Below are 10,304 nucleotides of genomic sequence, written 5' to 3'. Positions count from 1 at the left end.
AGAACTCTCTTTGTAAATGTAGAACAAAACTCTTGCAAGCAACTCTGCCTTGCTAGCTCAATTACCATTGAGCAGCAGACACTTCACTGTAACACAGCCTGGTGTGTGCTGAGATTGTGATCTTCTCTCTCTCCTGAAGCTTTCCAGGAAGCTTTGGGTTGGATGGAAACTTGGGCCAGTATCAGAGATACATTTATCCCTAGCATTCCTGCCCAATCCATTCTTTCTATTGCTCATGTCAGCACACAGGTTCAGTGATGCTGGGGCTGTGCAAAAAACTCCACCTCAGTTTCCATGACAGTATAAGAATCAGGAGAATATCTGCTTGTGGATTTTTGCTGGGAAGCATTTAATGTAGAAACATTTAACAGCTTCTACAGCAATGAACCCCATAATGTTTAGGTGGCCTCTGTGGCAGAATTACTGAATATTTAATAGTGATGACAAAATAAGACTCAAGACACAGATTCTTTACTGTGGTGAAAAAATTAACACTTAGATAGCAAATACACAGCACCATGCCCTCAAACTGCCTGATATAGGAAATTCAGTACCTGATGAATGTGTCAAATATGTGGGACATACCTGATCAAAGTTGGAGTATAATAAGTTCACTGAAGTGTTTTGAAAGGGTTGCAGTCAGAAGGCTTTTAAACATGAGCCTTTTATTTTGGGATCAATATTCTAAATGAACACCTTGAAAGCAATGTTTCTGTCACTGCAGCAGGCAAGCTATATTCTGTCTTAGGTAACATTGCAGACTCTGAGTTTAGAAAGCTCAGGAAAATGTATTACAGTAACCCACTTTTCCTTCTAGCTGTTGCCACTTGGGCACTGTAAAGCATCCACAGTGAAGAGGAGGAATCTGGTGCTTACTTTGAAAATTCTCAGACAGAAGGCGCTCTGGTTTGTGTATGTCTAGAAAACCACATAACTCCCTGAAGTGTTTTCTGTCTCAAACAGAAACATTATTATTTCTTCCTGAGGAATGTCCTGGTTTTCAGCATAGAAATGGAAAAAAACCTAAAACAACAGGTTGGAAAATACTCTGAGACAAAAATAATGACGCACAAAAGTTGTTGATCAGCATTTCCCTGTTTTGGAGGATGGTCCTTTCTCCTTGAAAGGCAGGACGACCTGCCCAAGCACTTACATTCTGCTACCAGAGCCAAATTGTCCCATCCCTCTGTGCCTTGAAGGACTTAGGTGCAGATCTAAAATATTTAACTCTATTGCATGTGTGTGTAATGTTAATTTGGAACATCAGCTCAGGAGGTGAGGGTGGCAGTTTGCATCCAGGGATGGCCAGGGCAGCTTGTTCTATCCATGCCCTCCTGGAAGGTGAGGGGCTGGAAGCACAGGGCACAGAGGTCACTCCTGGTGACTCCACTCCACAGCCTCATTCCTTTTTTTTCCCCCATAGCTTTCTACACATTCTATGCCATCTACATGATAATGTAATTATTTTTAGCAAATGTGGTAGGAACCTGAAAGGAGATTATAGGCAGGTGGGGCCTGACCACTTCTCCAAGGTAACAAGGGAAAGGACAAGAGGAAATGCCCTCACATTGTGCCAAAGCAGGTTTAGATTGGATACTAGGGAAATATTCATTCCCTGAAAGGGTGGTCAGGCATTGCTGCCCAGGGAAATGGTGGAATCACTTGTCCTTAGAAGTGTTCAAAAACAATGGAGATGTGATGCTGTAGACCTGGTTTCATGCTGGACCTGGCAGTGTTAGGTTAAAGGTTGGACTTAATGATCTTAGAGGTCTTCTCCAACCTAAATTATTACATGATTCCAGGAAATGTCTGGCTGCAAATTGTCCTTTAACCACTCAACTGAAAAAAGTACTTCACAGAGTACTTTTATTTCTTTTTTCTTTTTTTCTTTTTTTTTTTTTTGAAGACCTCTAGAAATATGCAAGAAAACCTGAGGTTTGGCCCTTAATATCTTACAGATGTTGCCATTATGCTTACTAAACCACATGGTTATTGTTGGAGCTCATGCTGGTGTTGCAGGAGCTGCTAGACCACTTCAGTAAAGCAGGTGGAGAGAAGTTGGAATTAAACTCTCTGTTTCTGCCCACTGGCCTGCAGGCATAGCTACATACCTCAGTGCACTTAGGGGACTAGCAATAACAGCCTGCCAAATACACTTTTAATTCCTGGTGACTGAGCAGATAACCCAGGGGCCTTGCGCTGATGTTTTCCTGCCATTCCACTTTATATTTTAAGTGATCTGTTTTTCTGTGAAAGCTCTGTGTTGTTTGCATTAGTATTTTTTGAAGCCCTGGTTACAGACCAGGGTTGAGAAGCAGCTCAGTCCTCAAACTGTTCACAGCTGGAACTTTTTGTTATAAGAGGAGGAGTAGGGAGAGAGCAGAAGACAGGGGAACCTGAGGAGTTCCCTGCTTAGCACTGACTCGCAAAGATCAGGTCTGGAGTCAAAATTAAATTCAAATAGTCTCTTTTGCTTTCTTGCACATCAATAGTCTATTATTAATACCCTATATCTGTAGCTCAATATTAGTTTAATTAGTCTTATCTTAATAGGACAGTTCTAAGTATTAATCTACATTGTCCAGGGGCCACCTAAATTAGGTTGATTGGTAACTGCTTGTAAATTGCAAATATGCATTGATCTTTTCTGCCCACCCTTGCTTTCAAGTGGAGTTCATGTTCAGGAAAACTTCTTTACCATAAAACCAGTCCATATCTTGGAGCTGCTGCAGTCAATACATTGACAGCACATGGTATGTGCAAACAGATGAGGATAACAAACAATTCAGATTTGTTTTCAGGAAAAAATACCAACTCTCCTGATTGATAGACCACCATTACTGTGCTACTCACTTCTCAGGGCCCAGCTCATTTTCCTACAGGTTCAGCTCCCTGTTACCATTAGAATTGATAAGAATTTTAACTCTGATAGAAGGAGAATATGTAAAAGCATTCCTGCTTTCAAATCCATCAATGCCACTGTTTAGACTTCTCTGGACAGGAGTGCAAGGCACTAGAATAAGTCCTATCCCATAAAAATGGATCTTTAATAAACCAGTCCAATATCCACCCTGAACACCCATATTGGAAACACTCACCCCTGAGCTGAGGCTCATTGTTGTTATGACAGAGCTTGCTAAGATGTGACAGCAGAAGAGGGGACATTATTAGGGAGAAAACTCATCAGGCCACCAGAGAAACAGGATGTCCTGAGTCCTGCTGGGCGCTTTGTGAGAGTCAGGGCTCAGCAAATGGCAATATCTGGGGTCCCGAGGCTAAGGGATGAGCTCTGGGCTGGCTCCCACAAGGAAAGGAAATTCCAGCTGGCTGGGGAATTGTTGGCATGAGCACAGGGGTGTGGAAGGGAGCCTGTGAGCTTTTCGGTAGGACATGTTCCCCTTTCCTATTGGATTGTGGTACAGCCCCAAGCACTTTGAGCACTATTAACTCCTTTGTTAAGCCAGAAACAATACCAGGAGCAGTTCATCAACAGTGTGGAAGGGGAAATCCTGCTTATAATAATAATAATGCTGGACCAAGACATATAAGCAATATTTTCAATACTGAAATAAATCAAATATTTCCATCTCTTATTTATTTTTTCTAGGTAACTATTTCTGCTTTCCCATTCTTGCATATGGAAGATTAGATATTATGTGTTCTTGAATTATCATGGTTGATTTAACCTCTTGGAGACATAATGTCAATGAAATTAGGTGAAAATCCCAAAAACCATCAGAATTGCTCATCTAGAAGCACTTGGAGTTCAGAGTCAATATTTCTGCTGGAATGAAGATGTAGAGCACATTGCTGTTTTCATTTGGTCATACTGACTTTCCAAATTGCTGACATGCAGTGCTATGAAAAGCATTCCTACTACTCTTAGTGTGAATCAAAAAGTCTTTTTTCTCTCAATTTATTTCTCAAATATTTTTTCCCAAATTCATACTTCCAAGAAGTAATGAAATCAATTTTGTACACCCCGAAGCTGGTTTTGATGCTTTATTGTAAGGGATCAATCAGCATTTAGTCTCCAACAGTAGAATGTCCACATCTTGGATTCTTAGAGGTTTCAGGCAGTTTGAACTTATTTGTACTTATACTCCAGAAGACTTAAAAAAGCAGATAGAATATAAAGAGGCAGATTTAAACATTAAAAAGAGAGAAAAGAGTCCTTAGAAATCTGTGACCTGTTTGTGCCCTGAAAGCAAGCAGGGCACACACAGCTGTCCTTCCAAGGAAGAGGTCGGGTAGGCTTTAGAGAGCTGAATGCAACAGGAAATGTTTGTGAGATTCACTGAAGCATTAGAAGTGTTCTGGCACAATATCCAGGATATTTGTATTGACCTGTGTAACACTGCTGCAAAAAAATTTTGCAGCTCGCACCATCCTCAGGATATACCTGATAACTCTTTTTATTTTCCCCCTAAATGCTTTAAGATATGTTCATTTATATATTTTGTATTGGGCAATCCTACCATCAGGGAGGCTATAAATAGATTTCTGAAAACTGTGGCACTTTTTCTCCATTCTTGGCAAAAAGTAAATTGATTGAAAAGGCACTCAGTAAAGCATTCCCGACTTCCATATTCAGAATTCAGCAAAATGCTCAAAAATAAGAATAAGAAAATACATTGGATAATAGTAGGCTAGTAAGAACGAAAATGAGGGAGGGAGTTCAGTAAGGGAGCACTGCTTTTTCTTTTTTTTTAATAATTAATCAAAAGTTTCCATGTAAAAAAGGTTTCATATTAGACTTTTATGACAATAGTGATTTTATCCTTGCTGGGATAACCCTGACTGCTATTCACTGAAGTAGTAATAGGCTGCAGGAATACCCATGCACCCTTCTGTTTGTTTATTTCTCATGCATATTCCTATTTAGGGACTGAGAAAAGCCACTAAGAATTAAAGTATAAATCCTGTCAGAAAAGAGGCTTTGTGAGAGATGCAGAAAACTTAATAAAAATAAAAAAAGTCTGCTTACTAGTTTTAAAACCAGATGTGATAGGCCCCTATGAAATCATTTCCTACTGCTATCATGCTGATTAGCTGCACAGACTGTGTTCCTGGTCTCTTGAACAGATGGTGTCTGCTTCTCTTGCAAACTCCAGAGTTACTGGATGACAGAGGCATTTAAATTTGAAGCCCTTTAAAAAAAATTGTCCTGTTTTAGATTGACTTCTTGATGAAGATTCACATTTTTTTACTACAGGGTAATATTTCCCCAAAGCTTAAATCCCTACCACTTTATTTCTGGAACCACTCACAGGTTTAGCCTCCAGCTTTTGCTGTGTTGTGTTGGTCTGGCTCCCAGCTCCAAGGGTTTTATTTTCTGTCCAGGGCCTGCCACACTCCACCCATCAGCTGTGTGATTGAAGGAAGGCAGCATGAAGCAATCTTTGCTTACAACAGCATCTTCCAGAAGAACTGAGAGACTTCAAATCCTCTGCATTTGTTTTCTTGGGTAAGAAAACAACTACTGTTCCAATGGCTGTCTTGAGGACTTCCAGGTAAATAGGAATAGTTGCATGAACCAGCTTTATGACTTTGGCCAGTCAGTCTGACACAATGCAGCAATCAAGCACAGAATCCACAGCTCGTTCCCATCTGTCTTTATGTAGCACATAGCTTTGTCTCGCAGGGTGGATTGCGCATACATACATATATATATATATATATACACACACACATAAATATGTTTAAATGCTTCCAGTCAATATAAGACAGAACTGTGAATACAATAATGCTCCAAATGGCACTGAACACTTTATGAACTCAGAATTTATGTTACTGTTTAGTTTTGTTTTGCTTTTCTGTCATGTGTTTTCTTAGGAAGACCTCGAGCTGACAATACATCAACTGAGTTCTAAGCTAACAACTTTACTGCCTTATTTTATATTTCTAAAAATTATGTTGGAGAATTTAGTACCTGTGAAATTCTCATAGCTTCAGGGCTAAATTCAATACAAGGATCTATAGAGGCACAACTAGCACACACCATGACAGATGGATAAAGAAGCTGCGACTCCATTTGTTTGGAAGGAGCTGCGTGAGTCAAACCTGAGTACGAAAACTGAATTACTGTAAACATACAGACAGGCACAGCCCCATGTGGACTGCAGGGCTCATATGAGCACTCTTTTAGCTGCTCCACATGGGGAGGGATGCTGGTCACAAGAAGCTGTAACTAATGTCTCTCCTCAAATGACTGCATAACCCCTACAGCCTAACCCCAGTGCTCCCTCACCCACCACCTTCACCTCAGCTGCAGCACCTCTGCTTCTTCTGTCCGTGTTTGTGGGTGACAAAAACAAGTGGCAGATTGGACAGGAATATCATCTGCATGCCTGACATCACCCAGCCTTCACAGATCTGACATAATGAAACATTATTTCATACAGTCTCCATTTTTTCTGCAGTTGACTTTAGATTGATCCCGAGTGTCTGCTCACATCTGCTTGAAGGATTTGTATTTTACACTTCTTGCTGAGCACATAATGAATTGTAAATTCCCTGACTCACCATGTACAAAAATGGCTTACAAAAAGGATTTTCTCTTTCTCTGTCATATAATTCAGCAAAGCCAGGTCTCTGCTTGCTCTTTCAGCTGATTTAGCACCCTCTCACTCAGGAGAGAAGACCAGGGAATTTACCTTTCTTACATAATTTTTATTACCTTCTGAACCAGCCTCTTCGCATCCTCCCTGTGTTTAATTTTTGACTGAGATAAGCCATTTGAGACAGATCTGAAGACAAATTTCTATTGACCCAGAGGCCAGGGAGCCCTTAAGGAACATCTTGATCTTCATGATCTTCACTCTGCTGTCCTGCAAGTGCTTCCCTCAGAAAGGTGCTTAGGCAGTGAGAAGCTCAGGGAATGGATATGGGTGTTTATTTTACCTACAATGGCTCTCGTGTGCTCTTTGGCATCAGTGCTGCTCTCTGTTCCTCTCCATGGGGAAAGAATTGCAGTTGTAGAGAGGTGACCTCAGGAATTGCCATTAATTAACACTTCCACATGTAAATTAGCACCTCTATCATAGGCATGCAGAGAAGCTGCTGCTCCATGAGAAATGAGGGCACTCAAGTTACCAACAGCTCTGTCCAAATGTGAGCAGCTCCTTCCTACATCTTCTGCCAGGCCAAGCACGTGGACATGCCCATATCCACCTCTGAGAGAAGGGAAAATATTCCTGAGGATGTTAAAGGCAAAGTAAGTTATATTGCCAGAACATGTCATCTTCAACAAAAATCACATTTTCTAGCCCTCTCAAAATACAAAGAGCTTTCCACTGTGTAAAGCTTATGGTTTGAAAACTCTCCTAGAATGTCTAAATACAGAGAAATTAAATTTTTTTTATAACTCTGGAGCACAGAAGTTTTTATTTTCTTTCAAGTATTTCTTAATTTTTTCAGTCAATCTGTGTGGTTATCTCTTAATATTACAAAATTTAGAAAATAAATGGGGGTGCTCTACAATATTTTTTAATGCTGTTCTGGCGTATAAATCAGATGCTAGAGGGACCAGCTATTTTTGAAATTATCTCAAGGCTGTAAGAAAATTAATAGTTATTTTTGAATATAGCTGTACCTTCAGCTTGATCACACAATGTGGATTTCTAACCTCCTTGATTCTAAACATTTAAACATAAGCATTTTCAATTCTGTCTGGAGGAGAGCCATGGATCTGCCTGCTATGGGATTGATGAAATTATCTTTCTGATAAACAGCAGGCAGTTGGACTGCCAATAGTCACAAATAGTACTCAGGGAACAAAATAATCTGGCTGTAGGAGAAAAATCCTTTATTTTGTAATAATAAATGAAGAAATATTGACATGGAATCGCAACACTTCTGGCAGGAAAGCCTTATACATAATGAAAAAAAAAATCTCTTGCATGTAATTTGCACTACATAAGAAAAATTAAGAAACACATCTTTACTGCTTCAAATACATTTTTACTTTTCCTAGTGTCACTGTTGCATGGCAAGAGGACTGGCAGAGCTTCCGAAAATGGGGTAACCAGCTGGTACTTGGAATCAGGGTCCTTCTCTCTGTGTTAGGGAACCACTGGAGTGCCTTCACATGTTTTCTCCTGGGCAATTCACTGTCCTCTACCTTTTGTGGCTGTGGGGTCTTTGCTTTTAGGGCCTTGGCTTTGCTGCTTTGGGGGTTTGACACCAAGGTCAGCGACTGAGACTCGAGTGCCTGAACCTAAGGGCTGAGAATGGAATGGTGTTGGAGCAGCCTTTGGTCCAGTGGGTCTGCAGGACCTGGGTGATTTTGGGGCCAGCCTTAGGGAGATGCAGGAGCCCTGTGCTGCAGAGCATCCTTCATCCTTCACCCAGTGGGAGACACTCCTGGGATTTGGAGTGCCCCTGTGGTGCCTCCCAGGGCTCTGTGTGCTCCAGGCTCAGTGGCTGAATGTTTGCTCAATCAATTCTTGTGAAATTTTAAACTCTGGCTGCAAGAAGGCTTTTTACTTGATGTATATTTACACCAGGGAATAATGCCTCTTTCCTCATAGAAATAGTCTTGCTGTATGAGAGGAATTCGCGCCTATAAATTTAACCTTCCTAACCTGTGAATCTTATCACAAATGGGCAAAAATTTCCATCATGCTCCTTTTCAAGTCCTTCAAAGGAGAAAAAAATTTGAAGTTAACATATATACAATCATGAGCCCTGTGAGTTTGGCATTTCCTGGTGCTGTGCCAGGGGCAGAACCACAAATGTACATGAAGCAACTCCTCTTACGGAAATCTCCTTCATCCTCTGAGAGCCAGAAATGTTTCCATTTAGGAAAAACAGACCATCAAGTGGTGTGGTGGCACTCACCACCACAAACAGAGATCTTTGATGAAATCACATGCATGGGTCTGTTCTGACTGAGCAGGATATAATTTGCCTGCTCCACAAATGGCAACAAAAGAAATCAGTGCCTCGTGGTCCTTGTGGCCTGGTGTGTATCACATTGTTTATTTAAATATATCACATTGTTTATTCAAACAGGTCAATGAATCTGAGGATCTACTGCACAGCTTAAGCCATACTGGAAATTGAAAATGGAAAATAAATAATTCAGCAGTTGAATAGTAAAAATGCAAATTTTTGCTCTTTTTTTGCCTGCTTGAGGGATGTGGTTGTACATAAACATTTCCATTGGGACCTATGACTGCAGCTGGATGCAGTTTGCCCTGGCAGCACAAGGCCCCATCCAGAACTAATATGTTTAACAGCTCAGTCTGAAGCCCCTATCAGTACAACTCATCTAAAAAGATATTTCTCATGCACACTGCTTTTAAAGTAATTTTTAAAATTACTATTACTGTTCTGTTTTCCACACAGCCTGTCAGAAGTCCTGCTTGGCCTCCATTTACAGTCTGGGAATTCAGCATCTCATGGCACGAGAAAAATCTGCAAAATCTTGTAGAATTCCCTGCATTCAGTGTTGTGAGTACTTCTGTGTGGTTGCATCCTACAGGGGTTTTTTCAAACTGATCCTTATAACAACTTCAGCTTCCAGGGTATAGCTGAGGTACAGCACTCCAAATGGGTAAGAATCTTAAACCAATTTTGCTCATGTTAGAAGACATGTAAAAGTTATTAGTTAGAGACTAAATTTTAGGCAGAACAGGTTCTAATGAAACTTGATTAAACCGGAAACATGATTTACCAACACAAGTTGGTTTTGGTGAACAAACATATAAAAAAAAAGAAAGAAAGAAAGCACATTTTCAGTAACAATGAAAATGTAGCCTGTTTGTCTGTGAACAATTCATGAATTGTCTTGATGACGCACTATCGCTATTGAGTCAGGAATAGGTGACAATGTACAGTGGCTAAAGTTCTCTAATTAAGCATGGGAAACACACCCCTGGAATACAATTTCAGTGGAAATTTACACTGCTGAGAAGAATAGGATCATCATCCCTTTTTAAAGTGCCCTTCCTGCTTATTTCTTTAAGGTGTAGGTTTTTTCTGTGTCAGTAACTAGGCAGAATGGACCAAACAAAAAAAAAAAAAACCAAACCTGACTACTTGACTAAATTTTTGATGGGTAGTTTCAGAAAAGCTTAGGATGCAATGGCTCTTTAGCAGACCTTTGGGGACTGCCTTATGCTAGGAGTGCAGTTGATGGAACTTTTCTACTTTTGCTTTTATTTTGTGAAAATAACAAACATGAAGTGTGGGGCACTCAGACAAAAGTGTGTTATTCAATTTAGAGAAAACTACCAGGCAGGTTTCTAATCCTACCTTGAAATGCTTCCTAAACCTCCATGCAGCTTTGTTAGCAAGCA

Source organism: Ammospiza caudacuta, chromosome 11 (genome assembly GCF_027887145.1).
Source record: "Ammospiza caudacuta isolate bAmmCau1 chromosome 11, bAmmCau1.pri, whole genome shotgun sequence".
Classification (NCBI taxonomy): domain Eukaryota; kingdom Metazoa; phylum Chordata; class Aves; order Passeriformes; family Passerellidae; genus Ammospiza; species Ammospiza caudacuta.
Note: the sequence above shows the minus strand (reverse complement) of the source record.